Here is a 25459-nt window from a genome sequence, read left to right as displayed (position 1 = left end):
ATTACCAGCTCATTATTAAGACTTCTGTGTTGATATGAATTATCATTTATATGGTCATACTTGATAAATTGAATGTCTACAAATCATTTTTCGAAATACAAAATGTTTCAACCCCAGAAATATATCCCAAACAGAAAAATAAGTTAATAATTCGCTTTCAAATCTTATTCAAATTCTTGCAAATCGTGATTCGGTGATTTTTTAAAGAAATTATAAACGTATCAGAATTTTGCCAGCTCCTACAAAACTGATTTCTTTGTGCTTTCAATTGTGTGATTTGTAAACAATTTGTTTCTGTTATTGCGTGATTTCTTAATGATTTGTTTAATTGGAATATTGTATGAAAAGATTTCAAAAAGATTTCTGTCATGTTTGTTAGCTAAAATATTGTGGATTCGTTATTACTTGTTTACTTCGAACATAGTAAGAAATAATTTGGAGGCAATTTGTTGGTGATGTAGTTTTGATTTGTTAGCTCATTTGCATGTGAAATTTTATCATTTTCAAATCATAATGATATCAAAATGATTTGTTCTTCAATTTTTTGTTTCTTTCAGATTGCTTCAGCTTTATTTGTCAGAACCTATAGGACTTTTTGGTCATCAATGCTGTACAAATTCGTACTTTATTTGTCCTGTTTAAACCGCAGGAATAAATATCCTTTGCTTTATTTTGCAAAATATTTCGTAATTGTTGGTCTTCAATGTGTTATTTTCGTTCTTTATTTTGCCAATTTTATTTATGTTTTTTTTTCTCATAAAATCGTCAATGTAGGTTTTTGATTCGTAAAAAAAATTTATCTGGCGTTTGAAATTTCTATCCAATATATTATGATTTCATCTGTGACTTTTCTTTTGATCTGATTAAATTTTTCTTGCAAAGCAAAACTAATGTCGCAAATATTTAATCATAAAAGGATAAAATAAGACCAAATTATTCATATCAAGAACATATGGTATCATCAAGTTTCTTTGTTTCTGTAGAATATTACTTTTATCATACGATATGACTGAACGAAAACATCAAAGTTGTTATTGTTACGAATAGACCAATGTGTATAGTTTAAAATATAATTTTCGTTCTGATTGAAGGATATTTGTTTTTGTTGCTATTAAATATAATAGAATGAGTGTCTACCTATAAACACATTCATTTTTGCTATTTTTTTAACAGGAAAGATACCCATTTTATATCACGGTTAAAGCATGGTGACAGCCGTGAAAAGTACATCACTTTTAATTTCATGAAGAAATGGCGACACCTACATTATTGAAAGATGGAATGCTATTGTTGTAGGTATAATAATCCCATGCACGTATTATCGAAACATATATTTGATTGCACACTTAAATTTTATACATTAAATATCACTCTTTTTACAACCACAAGTTTAAATCTCGAATAATACCATTTTGTTTTTATTCTATTGTTACACTTGATATTACATTTGTATGACCAAATAATGCCGTTAACGTATACACGTGTTTGTGTGTTGAATCGGGGCCTTGATGAAGGATATACTTGAAGAATAATATTAAGTTGTAAGAAGTTGATTTCTAATTTCTTCTCAGACAGGAGATCACTGCCCGTAATTTTATAAACATATTTTGGACAATAATGAACACGTCACTATTTATTTTCATGTGATCTGGAATATTTCAGAAATGTAAAGATCTGTAAACATTACACAAACCGTCGGTTACTTCTGTTTGACTGTGCCTTGCGTGGCAGGTGTTTTAAGTGATTTTATTGACCTATCTTCTCGCTATTATTTATTTCCAATTTACAATAACTTGTCTGTACCTCTTTTTTGTTTCTTTTCTCGCAGAAACTGTAAATTCACGTTTCATTTCCGAGTTAACATTTCCATGGTCGAAAATTCTCCCTTCGAAGCACAATGTTTGATCGCGCATTGGGAACCGAGGAGTTAATGTCAAGCTATACAGCTACTCAAGATTACACAAAACAGTTAACCACCTCTTTGAAAGAGTAGTTGTACTAGCACACTACATCATAATCATAACACATCTGAATCTCCCCTTTTTGTTAAGAGTATTGGTTATGGTACAACACATCATAATCATATCACAGCCGAATCTCTCCCTTTTGTTAAGAGTATTGGTTATGTTACAATACATCATAATCATAGCACAGCCAAATCTCCTCCTTTTGTTAAGAGTATTGGTTATGGTACAACACATCATAATCATAACACAGCCGAATCTTCTCCTTTTGTTAAGAGTATTGATTATGGTACAACACATAATGATCATAACACAGCCGAATCTCCCCCTTTTGTTAGGAGTATTGGTTATGGTACAACACATCATAATCATAACACAGCCGAATTTCTCCCTTTTATTAAGAGTATTGGTTATGATACAACACATAATAATCATAACACAGCCGAAACTTCTCCTTTTGTTAAGAGTATTGGTTATGGTACAACACATAATGATCATAACACAGCCGAATCTCCCCCTTTTGTTAAGAGTATTGGTTATGGTACAACACATCATAATCATAACTCAGCCTAATCTCTCCCTTTTAGTAAGAGTATTGGTTATGGTACAATACATCATAATCATAACACAGCCGAATCTCTTCCTTTTGTTAAGATTATTGGTTATGGTACAACACATAATGATCATAACACAGCCGAATCTCCTCCTTTTGTTAAGAGTATTGGTTATGGTACAACACATTATAATCATAACACAGACGAATCTCCCCCTTTTATTAAGAGTATTGGTTATGGTACAACTCATCATAATCATAACACAGCCGAATCTCTCCCTTTTGTTAAGAGTATTGGTTATTGTACAATTCATCATAATAATAACACAGCCAAATCTCCTTCTTTTATTAAGAGTATTGGTTATGGTACAACACATAATGATCATAACACAGCCGAATCTCCCCCTTCTGTTAGAAATATTGATTATGGTACAACACATCATAATCATAAGACATCCGAATCTCTCCCTTTTGTTAAGAGTATTGGTTATGGTACAACAGATCATCATCATAACGCAGCCGAATCTCTCCCTTTTATTAAGAGTATTGGTTATGGTACAACACATAATAATCATAACACAGCCGAATCTCCCCCTTTTGTTAAGAGTATTGGTTATGGTACAACACAACATAATCATAACACAGCCGAATCTCTCCCTTTTAATAAGAGTATGGGTTATGGTACAACACATAATAGTCATAGCACAGCCGAATCTTCTCCTTTTGTTAAGACTATTGGTAATGGTACAACATATAATGATCATAACACAGCCGAATCTCCCCCTTTTGTTAGGAGTATTGGTTATGGTACAACACATCATAATCATAAAACAGCCGAATCTCTCCCTTTTGTTAAGAGTATTGGTTATGGTACAACTAATAATGATCATGACACAGCGGAATCTCCCCCTTTTATTAAGAATATTGGTTATGGTACAACACATCATAATCATAACACAGCCGAATTTCCTACTTTTGTTAAGAGCATTGGTTATGATAAAACACATGATGATCATAACACAGCCGAGTCTCCCCCTTTTGTTAAGACTATTGGTTATGGCACAACACATCATAATCATAACACAGCCGAATCTCTCCCTTTTATTAAAAGTATTGATTATGGTACAACACATCATAATCATAACAGAGCTAAATCTCTCCCTTTTATTAAGAGTATTGGTTATGGTACAATACATCATAATCAAAACACAGACGAATCTCCCCCTTTTATTAAGAGTATTGGTTATGGTACAACTTATCATAATCATAACACAGCCGAATATCCCCCTTTTATTAAGAGTATTGGTTATGGTACAACTCATTATAATCATAACACAGCCGAATATCTCCTTTTTGTTAAGAGTATTGGTTATTATACAATACATCATTATCATAACACAGCCAAATCTCCCCCTTTTGTTAAGAGTATTGGTTATGGTACAATACATCATAATCATAACACAGCCAAATCTCCCCCTTTTGTCATGAGTATTGGTTATTATACAATTCATCATAATCATAACACAGCCAAATCTCCCCCTTTTGTTAAGAGTATTGGTTATGGTACAACTCATCATAATCATAACACAGCCTAATCTGTCTCTTTTATTAAGAGTATTGGTTATGGTACAACACATCAAAATCATAACACAGCCGAATCTCTCCTTTTTATTAAGAGTATTGGTTATGGTACAACACATGATAATCATAACACAGCCGAATGTCTCCCTTTTGTAAAGAGGATTGGTTATGGTACAATTCATCATAATTATAACACACCCGAATCTCCTCCTTTTATTAAGAGTATTGGTTATGGTACAACACATTATAATAATAACACAACCGAATCTCCCCCTTTTGTTAAGAGTATTGGTTATGGTACAACACATCATAATCATAACACATCTGAATCTCTTCCTTTTGTTGAGAGTATTGGTTATGGTACAACACATAATAATCATAACACATCTGTATCTCTTCCTTTTATTAAGAGTATTGGTTATTGTACAGCACATCATAATCATAACACAACCGAATCTCCCCCTTTTGTTAAGAGTATTGGTTATGGTACAATACATCATAATCATAACACAGCCAAATCACTCCCTTTTGTTAAGAGTATTGGTTATGGTACAACACATCATAACCATAACACAGCCAAATCTCTCCCCTTTTGTTAAGAATACTGGTTATGGTACAATACATCATAATCATTACACAGCCGAATTTCTTCCTTTTGTTAAGAGTATTGGTTATGGTATAATACATCATAATCATAACACAACCGAATTTCCCTTTTTTGTTAAAAGTATTGGTTATGGTACAACACATGATAATCATAACACAGCCGAATCTCTCCCTTTTGTAAAGAGTATTGGTTATGGTACAATTCATCATAATTATAACACAGCCGAATCTCCTCCTTTTATTAAGAGTATTGGTTATGGTACAATACATCATAATTATAACACATCTGAATATCCCCCTTTTGTTAAGAATATTGGTTATGGTACAATTCATCATAATTATAACACAGCCGAATCTCCTCCTTTTATTAAGAGTATTGGTTATGGTACAATACATCATAATCATAACACATCTGAATATCCCCCTTTTTTTAAGAGTATTGGTTATGGTACAACACATCATAATCATAACACAGCCGAATCTCCCCTTTTTAGTAAGAGTATTGGTTATGGTACAACACATCATAATCATAACACAGCCAAATCTCCCCCCTTTTGTTAAGAGTATTGGTTATGGTACAATACATCATAATCATAACACAGCCGATTCTCCACATTTGTTAAGAGTATTTGTAGCGGTACAACAATCATAATTATTACAAATTTGACTGGGTATGTATGCATCTTAATCAAACAAGATGAATCCAAAGCGATTAGTTATATTGATACACTACTAAAGGATTGGAATCTGCATGTATTGGTTTTTTTACAGTATAAATTTCGTCATTAAAGTTGATATATTCGAATGATATATAATGATAAAATGCATGATCGTTTTATATATAAAAATAGATGAAATATTCGATCAAATTACAAATGAACATATTGGTGACAATCCTCCAAAACACTGGTTGCACCGATAGATTAACCGCATTATGCATTATTCAACCTTTATTACAATTGTGATAAGACAATTCAGCCAAAGATATAGCACTGAAGAAATTTCGTAAGTTATATAAATATAATTGATGTCATTGTAAATATTATCGATTTAGATGTATATAATTCGTATGTATATATTTCTTTTTCTTAAATAATTACAAACACGCCAGTCCCTCCATTTACCATGATAGTTTCTCTTCTTAGAATTAAAGTTTCTCAAATCTGTCGCTGTAATGGACTCAACAAACTATATCCATTTGTTACCTATATTTCATAAAGTTTTTTAATATTTGAGTAATTATTTGAATGAAGTCGAACAATTTCCACGTTTCAATTGACAAATTCTCATTTATAAAAGCAATACAGCCTCTGACCCATCGAATGAAGTATGCATATCTCTGTTGATACGTCCCATTAGTTCAAAGGAGGATATTCACGAAAGACTAGAATTGGTCGTAGCATTGTGATTTTTTTTAAAATTAGATTAAAATACTACACATCTGACATAGAAATACTTGTGATTATACTATTAAGACAAAAATACATTGTTGGTACCTTCCTTTAAAGTTTATGAAGCTATGATCCCTTAAATAAACAAAATAAGATTTCTAACGTCATTTTTGGTACTTTTTTCATAATTTTCATTGGTTTTAGCAAATTATTATTTGTCGCCATCCATGATAAAAAAAATTGAATCTTTTGGTTGCAAAACATTTTCAATCGTAGTTGGAGGCTAAAGTTCCTAAAGCTTTTACGCCTGAAAATTACAAAAAAAAATCATCATATTTTGATTTTTTTTCCAAAAAGGGTTAACTTTGGGAGAATGTAGTGTACATGTACGAAAACAACTGATTTATTTAGCATTAAGGCTTTTGAAATAGACCACTTTATGAACCAAAATTGTGACTTTTTTTGTGTTTTATTATCAAGTTGAATTTTTATGCCCTAGTGTGCCATTAGTGATCCTTGTCCACTACACTATATGGACTTTATTAACAGGGATGGGCTGTAACAAAATAACTGGTCTTACAGAATTATGAGGAAAAAATCAACAATAAATAAGATTTACGCTCACTATGAAAAATCGTCGGTGTAAATACAGACCCAACAATAAGTCTAATACGGTAGATCACATTCCGGGGAAAAGGGGACGGTATTGGAATATCAAATCAACTTGGAAATAAATACCCTGCATGTAGGCAATGTTGGAATATTGCTTTATAGAATAGAAGATTCACAATTGGGATGCTCTTTTCTCGTAAAGTTTTGTTTTTAAACCGACCCTCATTGACAATTTCTAGATTTAAGTCCAGATATGAGCCGGACTTAACTCTATCTTCTATATGTTGTATCCTTTATCTCAATTTCGATCGGACAGATGCGTTCAATCTGGTCACCAAATTTTGAACTATTTATTGAGAGAACATCACCTATGTAGTGGAGAGTAAATTTACGAGAATTGACATGATTTGTTAATTTTCTGCGATTTTTTTCATTTTGAAACACTTGTGCAAGTTTAACTTTTTAAAGTATCTAAAGATTTACAAAGTTGAATTTTTTCTATGATTTGTTATAAAATGATCTGGTATTGATCATTATCGAACTTTGAACTCATGTAGGAAATGAAAAAATAAATTCTTGATTTCAAGAATTTTTTTATACTTTTCGATATTTTCCACTTTTACGTATTTATATAAGACTCATTAGCGATGTTAAAAACGCAGGAGATTAAGACGTTTAATTGATTTTAAGCTCCCAGGTGTGTATAAAAATCAAACGACATATTCAATTAGAGTTAGTTGATCAGAATGGCAATCGGCTTGAGTGATGCCTTGTTTATCACCTGTGTAGGATTTATCCTGTTATTTGCTGTTGTCTGTAATTTCTTGGTAATTTTTGTGGTATGGAGGAACAAAAAAATGAGAAATGTTACAAATATCCTTATATGTAATTTATCTGTTAGTGATATAATCCTTGCAGGGATTATCCTGCCTCAGAATCTCCATGATATATCACACGAAGATGATTTCCATGAGGGTAAGCTTTATAAATTTGTTCTTTATCAGTTTAGCTTTGTAATTTTAAACTTCAATCTCTGTCGTATATAAAAAGTAAATCACAAAAATACCGAACTCCGAAGAAAATTAAAACAAATGGATAAATAATATCGTATTCCTGACTTGGTACAGGCATTTTTCTTATGTGGATTAAACATGGTTTTAAAGCAAGCTAAATCTCCCACTTATGACAGTCGCAAAATTTGCATCATATTGACAAAGATTTCTGAAAAAAAAAAAAAAAAACCGAAATAAAACGTAAAAATTTGAAATAGTAATAAACTCATTACAGATACCCAGATAAAAATTGTTTTCGTTATATGTGGGTTTTGTTTACAAAAGACTCGTCAGTGACACTCACATATAACAAGTTTAAAAAGCAAAATAAGGTTACGATTTGTAATCTTTAGATAGTAGTGTATATTGATAACATAGCTGAGGGGATGATACAGCAGATTGTTACCCCAAAGATTTATTGTCAAGTAAGGCGAAGCCGAGGTTGATAATATTTTATTCGAGGAGATCCAATCTACTCTATTACCCTCAAAGCTATGTCTACTTAATTTTGTTTTACTGAATGTTCTATCATTATTGTCTATTATGGTTGAATTTAAAACGGTAAAAACAACATAAAATATAAAAATAAAAGAAGTTGTGGTATGATTTCCAATGAGACAACTCTGCACAAAAGACCAAAATGACACAGCAATTAACAACTATAGGACACCGTACGGCCTTCAACAATGAGCAAAGCCCATATTGCATAGTCCTCTATAAAAGACCCCAAAATAACAATGTAAAACAATTCAAACGAGAAAACTAACAACCTTACTTATTTACAAAAAAAGAACAAAAACAAATATGTAACACTTAAACAAACGACAACCACTGAATTACAGGCTATTGACTTGGGACAGGCACATACATACATAATGTGGCTGGGTTAAACATGTTAGCGGGATCCCAAACCTCCCCGTAACCTGGGACAGCGATATAACAGTAAAACATAAGAACGAACTATAAAAATCATTCGAAAAAGGCCTAACTCATCAGATGGACAAAAAAAAAAAAAAAAAACAATCGGACGTGGCCGGGTACTTATAAATCAAAACAACAAAACGACAATAGGTACAGATCTAAGAGTACTCGCAGTTAACTGACAGCTAGTTCAAAGCCACTAACAACTAATAAAAAAATCATGCATCTAAGACTAAATTACCAATCCGTCACATCCAACATCATAAAAGTTTATATTAGAATAACCACAGAATGAAAACAATTCTTCGCAACCTTGCCTAATAGTTTTTTATTGGTCGATCTAAACTAGTCCTTTAACAAAAATAGTTGCATTTCCGTATTACTGTACAGTGATCAAAATGCATATACCATGTATCCGTATGCGTTTTTTCCTGATATCGCAATAATAATTCTTACTTTTTTGTCCATTCATTAGAAATCGCAATTACAAATGAACGCCTTAATTTCTGAATTAACAAGACTATCAACATAAATCAGCCCATTGCATTTATTTTTTCAATTGTTTCACAAACGTAGCATCAATATTCGTATCATCGATTCATCCGACAACGGTTTGTAAGTATTATTTTACTTTCTCTCGCAGGCATACACGTTTGAAGTTTAAAATTTGCTCCTATAAAATAATTTGAAATTAGATTTTACCAAACGTGGTTGAAATAAAGAAGGACAGGCATTAAACACTAAAGTGTTCCTAATTCCAAAGTCATGATTTTAATTTTTCAATTTTAGAGCTTTCCATGTCGTGCAACAATAATCTAAACGCTTACATTTGGAGAATATTTACCCCAGTTGATAAAATATTCTATGAGTTCAGTTCCCTATAATGATTTCATCACCGATAGTTGCTACCTACATGAAAGTATTTAACTAACGTTTCATATTGGTAATGATGCTTTATTAGTATATTAATCCTCTTGTAGAAGTTAAGCACATGATTGTAATTCTAGTGCGCTTGATCATATTATTCAGAACAAACACAATTTCATTCCATGTATAAAGTATATACATAATAATTTCCCCCAATGGATCTGTTTAATGCTCAAATTTTCCATTACTGACTTCACCATAGATAGTTGCTACACAAGGAAGCTATTTAACCAGCGTTTCAAAATGGTAACGATGTTAATTAGTCTGTTAATTATCGCGTAGAATTAAAGCACATGTTAATAATTCTAATATAGTTGATTATATCATTCAGAACAAACACAATTGTGTTTCCATGAAATAATCTTCCAAGTGGGTCGGTTTATTGCTGACATGTCCTTTAAAAAATGACTTTGCATTTTCTCATACATAATTTTAGTTCTGTAAATTTCATCTAAGGGATTTTTAGAAATAAAAAAAAATCACAAAAAAACCTGCATTCCGAGGACAATTCAAAAAGGAAATGACAAAATCGAAAGCTCAAACACATTTAACGAATGGATAGTATTTTAAACATAAGTTATTTTTATTTTTTACCGTTGTTAACATCTCGTAAACCGATTAAGAAAAGACAAATCACTGAAAAATGAGGAAATCCCATGAACTCCAAAAGGAGCGAGACCAGTTTCTTTCAGAAGATAAACATCTCATGATACGTATGTATCATCCACCATGCGAATTCCTTGATTCAGTAAAATTTCCTTAGAGAGAAGAGTTTGTTTGAGATTGTCTTACTGTATTGTTTTAAATTTCAGATTTTATTAAATGAGAATTTTTAAGCAATTTATTTTCTTGAAAAAAATAGTATTGCATTGAATTTCCCCCAGAAACAATGTTATTAATTGAAAAATAGGATCTCCTTGAACTCCATCTCGTTTTCGATAGTTTCTAATATGAAAAGTTAAGCATTTAAGTAGCCATGTTTTGTAATTCAATATAGAAATTAGAAACTCTTAAAAAATAAAAGTATTGACAACTGAACGCTAAGCCGCTAAGAAATGAGAAAATGTTCCTCCTACCAGCAGTCGAAAGTACCAATTATCGTGTTTACTCGCGCATTGGCATCGTTAAACAACCCTAATTATTTCTTTACAAACAATTCATTATGAATTTTATAAAGCTTTGCAAATATGTTTTTAGATATCAAAACATGTAATTATACTTTTTGTATACAGAAGAGACCTAGTTTGTAATTAACAAAAAAAAAACACATGTTATGCTAATCAAGAACGATTGATTTTGGTTTATGAGTTGAATTTAAATTTAAAGAAACGTACATAAATGAAAGGTTTGCACAAAAATGTAAATACTACCAAAATATTTTTTTATTTAAAAAGGAGAACTTATTGGTAACTATTGTTGGATACTAACAAAAGTAGATATCGATCTTTTTCAAGTTATTAACACAGATGGATGAATTAAAAACTAGGATATATGAAAATAAACTCTCCAATAGTCTCCTTTCTATTTTTCAGCAGAAACTTTTACCTTCGGCATATGGAGTTAAGGTATCTCAGTTAATTTGCTTTGGTCGTTCACGTTCGCATTATACACATTTGTGCTCCTAAAAAAACGAGTTATTATGAAGAACGACTGAATTCAAAACGACAAAATTTTTACAATCCACATCACGAATTGACCGATACGATATGTTTGTATCTAAACTTATTTAATCCTGGTATCTATGATGAGTTTATTTACAACCACTGGGTCGATGCCACTGCTGGTGGAGTTTTAATTCCCCGAGGGTACCACCAGCCTAGTAGTCAGCACTTCTGTGCTGATATGAATTATCATTGATTGTCATATTTATAAATTAACTGTTTACAAAACTTTTGAATTTTTGAAAAATGAATGCTTTTCTATCTCAGGAATAGATTACCTCAGCTGTATTTGGCAATATGTTTAGGAATTTTGGTTTTCAATGCTCTTCAACTTCGTACTTTTTTGGGCCTTTTTAACACTTTGGGATTTGAGTTTCACTGGTGTATCTTTTGTAGATGTTCGTCTAAATAAGACTCATCAGTGACGTTCAGATCAAAATAGTTATAAAGCCAAAGAAGTACAAAGTTGAAGAGCATCAAGAACCCAAAATTCCAAAAAGTTATGCCAAATACGATTAAGGTAAAATAACCTTAAAACAAGTTTTTAGGTATGGAATGTCTCATTTTTCATATATTACAAATTGCCGGCACATTCAGTAGAACGATGTCCAGTCCATAGCTCAGGAGCTCCATAGATTGAGAGCGTCTGGTTGCCTGCTAAGAATACAAATGAAAAACTTTATCCATTATATATGACTTTAACAGTTTAACTATTGCTAATTGAGAAGTTATTTCCACATTAATTTTTTCAACAGAGTAATAAATAGTCAGTCCCCCGGGTTAAAAGACATGTACTTTCATTCTACGTTTTCTATTTGTTGTGTTTATTTTGAACGTATTGACTCCAAGTATGTTCATCCCAAAGTATTGTATATTCAAATGAATCAAATCTATGTCGGTTTCTTTTGATAATTGGTTTTAGAGAATACAGATATATCTAAAATATAATACAACGTATAGGAGAACCATACATATCACTGAAACGCTATCGTAAAATGTATTCAGAAAGTTTACGTTGGATCAAAAAGGGATCAAATTGATAAACATAGTTATATGGTTTGACCTTTTCATGACGATGTGTTATTGTCCTTCACTAAATTGGAAAATTAGAAAAAAATAAATTTAAAATGTTTCGAATGACTTCTTTCTTGTTTTCCATCTTTAAGAAAACCCGAAGAAACAGTGTAGGAAAACCGGATGTTTTGACTGCAGTACGCATATAACCTGTATAATGAAAAAAAAAGAACTTGCATCTTTATTTAAATAGATGAAAATTGTGGTTCGTTTGTGTTTAATCAATTGAAAAGAAACATTGAACGATCGGTATTATAACTGTAAAACTTACGAAATAAAACAAAATCAGATGAATTGTTTTTTTGCATGTCATTTCCTCGATAAAATCATTCTGCATCCAAACAAAATCAAACCGATTCACGCAAAAAAAGCTTACGTATTTACTACGTATATGTTACTGCCTTTATAATCGAATATAGCTTCTGGTATGTATTCGTGTTACTAAATAATTTTAAGCTAATTGGGCAAACCAATGCACTAAGCTTATGAGTTGATCTCATGATTTTTTCTGATCTAAATTTCTTTTTCTTCTTTTTTGGATTTTTTACTTTATTAATTTGTCGAGTGATGAATAATTATTGTGATAAAATCGATTGAGATACATATATACATTGTTGGAAAGCTGATAGTCAACATTTCTATCTTTATTATAATGTCTTTTCTTTGTTGATAATCTGCATCATCCTCATGCTATATCTTATTTCATTATTTCATATTGTATGTGATATTCAAGAACATACCATAAGTAATTATAACATGATATTCAAACATATATATATCTAACTCTGTTCACTTTTAATTAATATGTAAATATAAGATGTGTATGAGTCATAAGTAATTTGTAAATCTTCCATTCTATACAATTTAGAAAATTGGGTTCTAGAATACTAATACTACATACACATTAAAACATCAGCAAAACAATTGTTGCCATCAAAACACAATACATTTAAAGAAGTATTTTTTTGGTGTTTCTTTTTAGATGACGTTGAAATAGAAAGTATCACTTTTTTTTCATACATATAAACATGACACAATTTAATGCATTTGGGTGAATAGTTTTTTAGAATATACGAACACGCATGTCAGTCTGATGTAGGGAATCCGAACATAACATCCTAGGTCTGATAAATAAATCGTTTTGATTTTAACTATTGTAGGACATTTTTACCACATGGTAGATTGTGGTTTGTCATTATGTCGTCTAATCTTTTAATTACCAAACGTGACTTATTCCCGATTGTGACTTTTTTGCTGAATGTGAATTCGTATTACTATAAGACGTGTTTCTGTACTTGTTTATCCCAAATTCATGTATTTAGTTTACATGTTTAATGTTATATTTGTAATTCTCATTTTGTCAAAATGTATTGACGTCTTTTTATTATATTTAGGTGTTACGGATGGAAAAATTAATCACCGCCTTTATCTATTATATTTAATTTCGTACGATTAATTACGTTTGAAGTTGGATTCATAACAAACTTGACATATATATATTACAGTTAATTGCTATTAATAAGTATTGCAATATGCATTTTGTTTTAATAAATTATCAGTATTTAGTTCTAATATAATCTTAAAGCAATCCTAATTCTATCTCACTTTTGAATTATAGTTTTTCATGTGTGACGTCATGCTGTTTCTAAATTTCATAAATTCAAATGTGGCATAACGTTTGCCTTTTCACCATCGTATGTGACGTCATTTTTTTAATTGCGTTGACGCCTGGATTGATTCGGGTGTGTCTATGCTGCATCATGCATTCGGGTTTAGTTTTCTGTAATAAGTTAATACTTCAGTTTCATTATGAATATATCTTTCACATTCATTTGTTAAAATTTACTGTTTGCAATAGCATGAATCGTTCTATATAAAAGTGTTCTTATCCCGGGCATAAAAACAATGCCGTATTTGGCAAAACCTTTTCAACTTTTGATCTTCAGTGCTGTACAACTTTGTACTTTTTTCACTTTCGATCTTTTATATCTGGGCGTTATGTATTCGGGTTTAGTTTTCTGTATTAGTTAATACTTCAGTTTCATTATCATGATTATGTATATCTCTTTCATATTCATTTGATAAAATTTACTGTTTGCAATAGCATGAATTGTTCTATATAATAAGAATGTTCTTATCCCGGGCATACAAACAATGCCGTATTTGGCAAAACCTTTTCAACTTTTGATCTTCAGTGCTGTACAACTTTGTACTTTTTTCACTTTCGATCTTTTATATCTGGGCGTCACTATTGAGTCTTGTGTGGACAAGACGCGTTTTTGGCGTATTGAATTTTAAACTTGATGCTTTTGTTGTCTATTAATCATGCTTTTCTTTGTCTAATATGGTCTCCTTTTTGTTTGTATTGTAGTCCTGTAATATTATGTTGTCATTTCAATGTTATATTTAACTTTGTCATTAAAGTGCGAGGTTTGGCATGCCATAAAACCAGGTTCAACCCACCACTTTTATTCCCCTTTAAAAGTGTCCTGTACCAAGTCAGGAAGATGGCCATTGTTATAATATTGTTAGTTTCTGTGTGTGTTGCATTTTAACGTTGAGTCGTTTGTGTTTTCTCTTATTTTTTAGATAAGACGTGGCACGGTACTTATCTATCCCAAATTTTTGTATTTGGTTTTGATGTTATATTTGTTATTCTCGTGGTGTTTTGTCTGTTGCTTGGTCTGTTTCTGTGTGTGTTGCGTTTCGGTGTTGTGTCGTTGTTCTCCTCTTATATTTAATGCGTTTCCCTCGGTTTTAGTTTGTTACCCCGATTTTGTTTTTTGTCCATGGATTTATGAGTTTTGAACAGCGGTATACTACTGTTGCCTTTATGTATTTTTGTTTATTTTCACATGCCCGATTTTTGACCCGCAGAACGGACGGTGCTCGTCTTTGCTTCACTAGCTATAGCCTGTTCCCCACTTTGTGTCATATGACTAGTTACAATGGAACTCAAATGAGAGTATTCGAAAATATAATTAAAGTGAAAACTAATAAGCACTAGTTATAAAATACAAATAAATACTTCCCCTATTCCCCTACAAAATTTCACAAAACAAAACTTGCCATATTTTTGTTTTTTTTTTTGTTACCGAAGAGCACTCAGCACCTTTCACAAAAGTTTAAAGTTATTGATTTACAACTTTGTGATATGTTCGCGTTTGCATCTCAATGCTTTTACAGTTTTTAATATTAAACTTAATCGGTTTTGAAAATAAAATCCGTAATGTATAAAGTAGCGTTGAGTTAAACGAAATAATCAATCAAAAGCTAATTAATCTCAGATCAGCAATATCTATGTCTATAAAATTGAGAATGGAAATAAGGAATGTGCCAAAGAGACAACAACTCGACCATAGAAGAAAACAACAGCAGAAGGTCACCAACAGGTCTTCAATGTAGCGAAAAATTCCCGCACCCGGAGGCGTCCTTCAGCTGGCCCCTAAACAAATATATACAAGTTCAGTGATAATGAACGCCATACTAATTTCCAAATTGTACACAAGAAACTAAAATTAAAATAATACAAGACTAACAAAGGCCAGAGGCTCCTGACTTGGGACAGGCGCAAAAATGCGGCGGGGTTAAACATGTTTGTGAGATCTCAACCCTCCCCCTATACCTCTAGCCAATGTAGAAAAGTAAACGCATAACAATACGCACATTAAAATGCAGTTCAAGAGAAGTCCGAGTCTGATGTCAGAAGATGTAACCAAAGAAAATAAACAAAATGACAATAATACATAAATAACAACAGACTACTAGCAGTTAACTGACATGCCAGCTCCAGACTTCAATTAAACTGACTAAAAGATTATGATTTCATCATATGAACATCAGGCACAATCCTTCCCGTTAGGGGTTTAGTATCATACCATCATAACATATATGAGAAGAACATAACCCGTGTCATGCCAACAACTGGTTTTTGAATAAATGTGTTTAGTTCCGATGCAAAGACCCTATAAGTGAATCAATATTAACGCCAAAATATGCAATCTTTAATGACCTGGCAACAGTATCGTAACTATATCCCTTCTTAATAAGTCTATTCAAAGGTTTTGTTAGTTTTTGAGGTGAATACTGACACCTTTGTGCTTTATAAAGAATATTTCCATAAAAAATTGGATGTGAAATACCTGAACGTATAAGAAGTCTGCATGTTGAGCTATATTTACGAATGATGTCCTTATACCGATGATAAAATTTAGTAAATGTTTTGACTAGTTTGTGATATCGAAAACCCTGGTGTAATAATTTTTCAGTAATACATAAATTTCTCTCGTTAAAATCTAAAACATTGTTACATACACGAGCAAATCGTACAGGTTGAGATATATAAACACCGTAAGATGGTGACAAGGGAACGTCACCATCTAAAAATGGATAATTAACGATAGGAAATGAAAAACCATCTCTTTTATCATAAATTTTAGTATTCAGCTTTCCGTTAGTGATATAGATATCAAGATCGAGGAAAGGGCAGTGGTCATTGTTAGTATTAGCTTGATTTAAAGTAAGTTCAACAGGATAAATTTCTTTAATATACATACTGAAGTCGTCATTATTGAGAGCCAAAATATCGTCCAAATATCTAAAAGTATTATTAAATTTGTTTATCAGATGTTGTTTCGATGGGTCTTTGCTTATTTTTGTCATAAATTGTAACTCATAGCAATACAAAAACAGGTCCGCAATAAGTGGTGCACAGTTAGTCCCACTTGGAATTCCGATAATCTGACGATATACGGAATCCCCAAAGCGAACAAAAATGTTATCTTGTAAAAATTCAAGGGCATATATAGTATCAAAGCATGTCCAATTGACATAGTTTTTTTGTTTATTGCTACTAAAAAATGACCTAAAAGAGTTTGAACATATATATTCACATTCTGATTTTTTAAATGCCCATTTAATTAGGTGTGTGAATTTTTTCTTAATGAGAATGTGAGGCAATGTGGTATACAGGGTAGAAAATCAAAACTTTGAACAGATTCAAAATCACCAATATAAGCATGCAATTTATCAAGTACTTCCAACGAGTTCTTGACACTCCAAAAGTAATTAATTCAACTATTTTCGAAGGCCTTATTTGAACAATTTATTATCAGGCTTTTAATGGTACCAAGTGTGCTGGTAAGAAGAATAGACAATTTAGTAGTGGAACAATGGCTTGAAGACGAAATAAATCTATATTTGTAAGGTGTTTTGTGTAGCTTCGGAAGCCAATACATAGTTGGGACTTTCATTGTATTTGGCTCTGCTTGTAAAGCGGTAGCTAAAAGTTTATGTTTGTTACAGATGTCGTTTTCTGAAAATGGAGTCAGTTGGAATGTTGGTGAATTTGTGATTTCTTTTTTCAGAACCTCAATGTAAAATTTACGTCAAACAATAATAATATTATTAGCAGCTTTATCGGCCGGGACAAAAACAAATTTCTTGGCTAGTTCTTTTAGTTTATGTTTGATACGAGAAATAGGTTTATTGTGGATATTGTTAATAGTAAAATGTTCTTTGAAATGTTGAATACGTATATCAACTATCTTCATTACTGAATTAAAAAAGAGTCCAAAGATTTTTTGTCAGCTTTTTCCCGTTTTATCCATTTCATACAGTAAGTATGGAGTGAGTCGTGGATGATATTACGACATAAATGATATGGGATATATTAGATATCATGTAATTCTGTCATGCAGAGATTAGTGGTACAAAGAAATTATAACTGACAGAAACAAATTATTCAGTTGTGGCAACTTGGTAGACAAGTAAAGAATAATTTAATTGAATTTAATGTAGCATTGAATTAACGAAATACGTGTAATTAATGTAGCATTGAATTAACGAAATGTGTGTATTTAATGTAGCATTGAATTAACGAAATTTGTGTATTTAATTATCTAAATTTCTAAACAACTATAACTATATATTTATTTATTTACAGGTCCCTTCCTATGCAAAGTTGCTTTTGCCTTTCCCATTTTGTGTATAACATCAGCGTCTTATACTTTAGCAACAATGGCGTTTGAGAGACGAAATTGTATAGTGGATAGCCTAAAGACCCAAATAACGAACAGACATTGCAAATTTATTATCCCTAGTGTTTGGGTAATAGCTTTTCTAGCCGCCACTCCTACCATTATAGAATTCCAGGTTGTTGATCAACAGACAATAGAGGATAACAAAACAGAAACACACCAAGCGTGTAATAGCGATATGGTACCCCGTGCCTTTGTAATTGGAAACGGAATAATGCTGCTGTTTGTAACATATATCGTACCACTGGTTATCATTTTATACAACTATTCAAGGATAATATATTTTGTTGTCCAACAAACCGGATCATCTGCAGACCAAAGTACAACAGCGGCAGTTGCTAATTCAACTATTTTGAAAAAGAAAATGAAGATAATTAAAATGTTAATTATTGTAGCAGTGCTGTTTGCTGTGAGCTGGTTACCTTATTTCATCACACTTATAATTGCAGTAAGTGGTTTTGGGGGGCATTTCTAGAAATACATATATAACGATGTATATTAAAATTGATTATGTCTAATAATTAACTGTTATACATCTGAATTAAATCAGTATGCACGGAATGAGACTAAGTGCATATAAAAACGGAGCGTTTTGCTGTCACCACATCATACGATTGTAAAATTGAACCATAAAAGAGGTACTAGCTTCAAGCTATTTAAAAATTTTAAATATTTTTTGTTCAATCATTAATGAAAGTGAAGAAGAAATAATAATTCGTTTTTAGCGGCCAATATGGTTCAATTTGTCAAAATAAGCTAAGAAACATTGATGATGAATTATTCACTTGCAAGTGAATAATTCGACCTCATTGAATCCGTTATCTTGTGAACATCAATTTAAACCCTTATGTAGAGATTAATCACGCATGTATTGTGCGTGTTGAGTTATTTAAAGGAAACAATGTCAACATTGAAAGTAAAACAAAGGTAAATCATTTGATTGACTGATTCAATCCACAAAAAAAATCATTCTTATACAGGCAATATCGATGATTAACATATATTGTTAATCTATAATACGAAATTAAACAACCTTAGAAAAATTCAATTGCACGAGTCCACTTTAAACTAGTATTTGTATCTACATTTATGTCTATATCGCTTATATGACCATAGAAGGTTTTCGGAGGTCAATTCGATAGTTAATAGCTTTAGACTACATAACACACGATACTAAGTTACATATTTTCGAGCCCAGGCCCTGCAAAATGTTTATTTAAGACTTTTATTATTGATAAAAAGTAAAATCACAAAAAAAAAACTAACTCCGGGGAGAATTCAAAAAGGAAACTCCCTAATCAGTTGGCAAAATCAAAAGCTCAAACAGACTAAACAAATAAAAAATAAATGTCATAAATGTTTTTCATTGTTATAAATCAAATATGAGAATTTGATTCAAATCAGTTAACGGAAAAGGACGGATCATTTTTGAATATATTTTTTTTTGTGTAAAAGAACACCCCTGTTAACGAAGTCCGTGAAATGTGAACATGCACGAACGTAAAGTATTAACTGAAATATGAAAACGCTATAAAATGGAAGAGAAAGAATGTTACTGCTCACAAATTAAACTTGACATTTAGAAAGAAGAAATACTCACGTTTGTCAAAGATTTAGTTAAACCGATTGATTAACTTTCATCACTATTATGCTATTTCTCGGCTGCCAGTTTTTATTGGTTGGGGGAAACCGGAGAGACCAGAGAGAACCAAATTTATAACTGATACATCATGGTCAATTTAGATTTGGGTCGAGCGTACCTGTCACGTGCGGGGTTCTAAATAACTATCTCATTTCTGATTGGCTAGTGATTAAATTGTTTAACTAATTCGACCACTCCGCCACTTTACAAATTTCGTTAATTTTGTAAATCTTAAGTTACATAAACTGATATATGTAAGATTTAAGCACTCATTGAAATGTGGAGTTTTGAGTGACACAACAAAGATATTTCAACTATGAATTTGGACAAATCATACCTAAGAAGTGAAAGATCAGCGTTTGTCCATTATAAGTTTGATCTTTTTGTAAAAATATTATTATTATTATTTCAGAAAAGCAGAGGGAGTGATGGAAGTGAAAGCGCCAGTTCAGTTACATTTTTGGTAAAGATAGCCTTAGCTGCATTCAGCACCGCTTACAATGTTGTTCTATACGTTACATTCAATCCTATGTTTCGACAGGCCTTTTTACGTATATTTATGTGTAACAGAAAGAAACAAAATAAAATTGCAGCGGTGTCAGATTTAGATACACAAAACCGTCCTCTTGAAAGATCACGTGGTGTTCTCGCTACAGCAGATACATCGGTGGATAATACGTCTTGTCAACCTTAATGGAAAGGAAACAAAATGGCACAATGGTACCAAAAACCTTTTTACGACTATTGATTCGAATTTCTTGTTCGTAACTGAAGATTTCAAATTGTTTAAAGGAACTTTCGAAAATTGAACATTTCCCATGACTTTAATATAGTGATCTATGTGTTTCGTTTCATACACAAATAATTGTGTGCACACCAAGCAGAATCTCACTGAGCAAATCGTTTGAGAATAATAATGGTCGATGAAAATATTTTTTAAATGCAAGTATTAGGGAGATTATTCTCTGAAAACTACTAAATCTACTACTATTTATAAAATGACCACATAATTGATATTCATGTAAACACTGAAGTGCTGGCTACTGGGCTGGTGATACCCTCGGTGACGAAACGCACCAACAGTGGCATCGACCCAGTGGTGTAAATAGTTATCAAAGGTATACTAGGATTATAATTTAATACGCCAGACGCGCGTTTCGTCTACACAAGACTCATCAGTTACGCTAAAATCACAATAGTTGTTAAACGAAACAAGTACAGAGTTGAAGAGCATTATGGACCCAAAATTCCAAAAAGTTTTGCCAAATACGGCCAACAGATGTTTTTTCGTCCACGAATGCGCTATATGTTTCCGGTACTGAATACCAATTAAAGTTATCCTGTTTTCTTTGATTTAAATGGAATATCAAAATTTCAGTTTGTTTTGTCTTGAGGTGTCATACTACCATTGATTTTTGTTGAATTTGCACTTTTAAAAAAAATTGTGCAGAATTTATCTCAAATTAAGAAATATTGGTTTCTTTGTGCTTGCGTTCAAATGTATGATTTGTTAACAATTTGTTTCTGTTATTGTGTGATTTCTTAATGATTTGTTAACTTGGAATATTGTATGAAATGATTTCAAAAAGATTTTTAACTTTGTCATGTTTGTTAGCTAAATATTGCGGATTCGTTAAGATGTTTACTTAGAACATAATAAGAAATGATTTGGAGGCAATTTGTCGGTGATGTAGTTATGATTTGTTAGCTCATTTGCAGGTGAAATTTCATCATTTTCAAATCATAAGATATCAAAATGATTTGGTTATTATTTGTTTTCATGGTCTGTTCGTCATTCTTTTTTGTTTTAAATTGCTTCAGCTTTATTAATCAGAACCTATCAGACTTTTTGGTCCTCAATGTTCTACAACTACAAATTCGTACTTTATTTGTCCTGCTTTACTTTTTTATAAGGGTCTCACTGACTAGTCTTTTGTGGATTAAACGCACATCTTGCAAACAAAATGTTTAATCATCTTATCCATTATGAGTTTACTAACAACTTCAACCGCTGGATTGATGCCACTGGTGGCAGAGGTTACTCCCCGAGAGTATCAGCAGTCCAGTAAATAGCACTTCTGTGTTGGTATGATTTGTCACTGGTATGGTATTTTTTTTCGAAATACTAAAGGTGTTCAAAATCAGGAATGAATATCCTATTCTTTATTTTGCAAATCTTTCGTAATTGTTGGTCCTCAATACTCTATTTCTTCGTTCATTTTTCTTTATATTTTTTCTTCATTACAGCGTCAATGCAGGTTTGTGTTTCGTAGAAGATTGTCTGGCGTTTAAAATTTCTATCCTTTATATTATGAGTGTATATGTGAAATACTTTTTTTGTTGTTGTGTTTAAACTTTTCTTTGAAAGGAAGTTTGATGTAGCAAATATTTAATCATAAAATGATGGAATAAGACCAAATAATTTCTATGAAGAACATATAGTATCATCAGGTTTCTGTGTTTCTATAGAATATTACTTCTATCATACGATATGATTGAATGAAAAAATCAAAGTTATGATTGCGACGAATAGACTAATTTGTATAATTTGAAATATAATCTTCGTTCTGATCGAGGGATATTTGTTTTTGTTGTTGTCACGAACTACTCTTTTGCAAGTTCATGATGACATCCTACCATAATGCCGATACAAACTGTTCATCAAATTAAATAGAATGAGTGTCTACCTCAAAAAAGAAAACACATTCATTTTACATATTTTTCAATAAGAAAAATCCAATTTTATGTCACGGTTATAGTATGATGACAGCCGTGAAAGGTACATTACTTTTAATGTCATGATAAAATGGCGACACCTACATTATTGATAGATGAAATGCTTTTGTTGTACGTACAAGAATCCCAGGCACTTATTATTTGAAACATGTTTTTGATTACACACATTGCCATTTTGTTTTTATTCTGCAGTCTCTTGAGTAATTCATCATCTGAGTAGTCAGTGTTTCACTAATATAGCTTTCTTATATTCGCCGTTAATACACTTATTAATAATTCAAATATTAAGAAACTAATGTACATAATGTACAAGTCTCACAAGAAAACTGGAACTTCATGGATTTTTTTTTATTTTGTTTTGTCCTCAGATCTTTGCGTATTCATCATGTTCATGTTACATCACCAGTGTCCGATCAGAAAGTTCATGAACCAGGGTTATGTCAAAGAACTTTTCGTCCTTTAACTAAAAAAAGTCATCGAAAGATATCAAGACCATGTTGATAAATATCGCGTACCAACTTCGCCAATTATACAAGATTTTCTTGAAGTATAGGTTCTAGGTACTGACGTTGTTTATCATTTTAAGTGTTGTAGTGTTCGTTTTGATGTCTATGTAAATGATTGACCTTTACTGTTTGGTTCATTTTTGGTAATATCCTTTTACCGAAGCTTTTGCTAGCTTAATCCATCATATTCTATATAAGGAAATGCCTGTATCAAGTCAGGAATATGACAGATTTTTTCCAGTAGTTTTCCATAAGTTTGATGGTTATTTGATTTCGACATTTGATATGGGACTTTCAAATTTGCAATTTCCTTGATATTCGGTATATTTCTTTTTTTACTTTCATAATTTTCGCTTTTTGTGATTTTTCTGGATTGATCTTCAAAACTATGGGTAGAAGATTTAACTTTTATCCCAGGATTCCTTGTATTTGAAAAAAGTCTCCAATTACTTTTGCAGTATTATCAGGTATCAACTGAGTTCCTATCAGTGTAATGTTATATATTGCTCTTGTACTTTAGATGGATAGATAATTTTGTGGTATGTGTAATACTTATTATAACCAGTATTTTATATATTCATCAAGTTTATATATATAGTTTCAACAATGCGGAAAACTCTTTTTTAGAAATCAACCTTGTATAATTTATGATTGATTGTTTTTTTTAATAAGAATTTCTTTTATTAGCACCGATATAGACCTATCATTTTATGCATAAATGCACGCTTTCAGAAAGAAATTGAGTTGAGAAAATTTAAGAAACCAAACTGTAAGAAATATTATCGATACGCATTTGAATTGATATCATAAACAGACCTATACAAATTTATTGCATAAAGCAAAATGAAGCCACAGTAGCAGCAGTTGTGGAAATAAAAGTAAGAAACAGCAAAGAAATTCGTTTTCGACAAATGTACTTTAATTAGATTTTGCTGCTTTATGTTTCGATAAATCGATAATTTGGTAAATAGGGCATCTTTGTTTAGAATCTCTGTGCTGAAAAGAAATAGAAAATGTAATCAACAAATTTTATAAAGTTACTTGATGTAATGGATTCTTTGTTATTTGTATACTATAATGTTTAAATTCCTTGGATACATCTAACTGCTTTACTTATACAGAGATGTTGTACAATCTAAATGTTGATTTTACATATTCATCTTATTTAACCGCAATTGATCGGAACGGCAGACTGAGCTTAGTCTTTGGTTTTTAATATGTTGTTTCATGTGTACTATAACTGTCTGTTTGTCTTTTTCTTTTTTAGCCATGTCGTAGTCAGTTTATTTTCTATCTATGAAATTGACTGTCCTTCTGGTATCTTTCGTCCCTCTTATGTCATATATTCATGATATTTTCAAAAACATAACCCTCTCTTCTGAAAATATAAGCTGAACTTTAACCAAACGCGGAAGGAATAATGTGTACAAGATCTACCATTGTATCCACATACATAGAAATAACCGACTAAAACTACTAGGTCAACTCTTTTTTTTTAAAGAAATAAAGGAAGGAAAAAAAGTCGTCAGTTTTCAATTTGTCATTTTGGGATGATGACAAAGGAGGTGGCAAAATGTTAGTTTGATTTCACACTTTTAAAATATCACATTATCATCTTTACTCTTTGCAATTACATGGCCAATCATACCTAGACTAAGTTCAGCCAATATTAATAAATATTATTTCTTGAAATCCTGTAATGCAAAAATGGTATGGCATTGCTATTGAAATTTCTGTTGTTATTTAAATAAATATTGTTTCATCGATTTCCTTCAGTATAAGTAGTTAAATCATCTGCATAACACGAAAAGAACCAGCACAGAAAGGGAAAAATAATTTAGTTTATCATATTAGGATACACCGATTTAATAAAAGTAGAATTCCGTTTTTTCGGAATCAATCCTAATTGTTTCCGAATTTAATCACTTTTTATAATACGTCATTACGTGACATCATTCATACGTTGTTAACCAAGTGCAATAGCTGTCAGCATAGTTAGCTTAAATTAATCGTTGAACAACATGAAGCCACCAAAAAGACAAAGAAAACCAAAGGGGACTTCAGGACAATCACCAAATAAAAAGAAGAAAAAACAAGGGGCAGCATGTAAACAAACAAAGACGACATCATACCAAAATAGGAGAGAGGATCTATCAGAGAGGGTGGTAAAGGGGGGGTGCTTGCACGAAAAAAAC

The 25459-nt window shown here is 31.5% G+C and overlaps 1 long non-coding RNA gene across 1 annotated transcript; it reads left to right on the top strand.

The window, feature by feature from the left end:
• Window positions 1-7615: 7615 nt before the first annotated feature.
• Window positions 7616-21388, top strand: LOC143047018 (uncharacterized). The gene is made up of 3 exons (XR_012969368.1): window positions 7616-7682; window positions 18287-18828; window positions 20435-21388. It is a non-coding gene; the product is annotated as an uncharacterized LOC143047018 (long non-coding RNA).
• Window positions 21389-25459: the final 4071 nt, after the last annotated feature.

This window comes from Mytilus galloprovincialis, chromosome 9, assembly GCF_965363235.1.
Source record: "Mytilus galloprovincialis chromosome 9, xbMytGall1.hap1.1, whole genome shotgun sequence".
NCBI classification, from domain to species: domain Eukaryota; kingdom Metazoa; phylum Mollusca; class Bivalvia; order Mytilida; family Mytilidae; genus Mytilus; species Mytilus galloprovincialis.
This window is presented reverse-complemented; position numbering and strand designations above follow the sequence as displayed.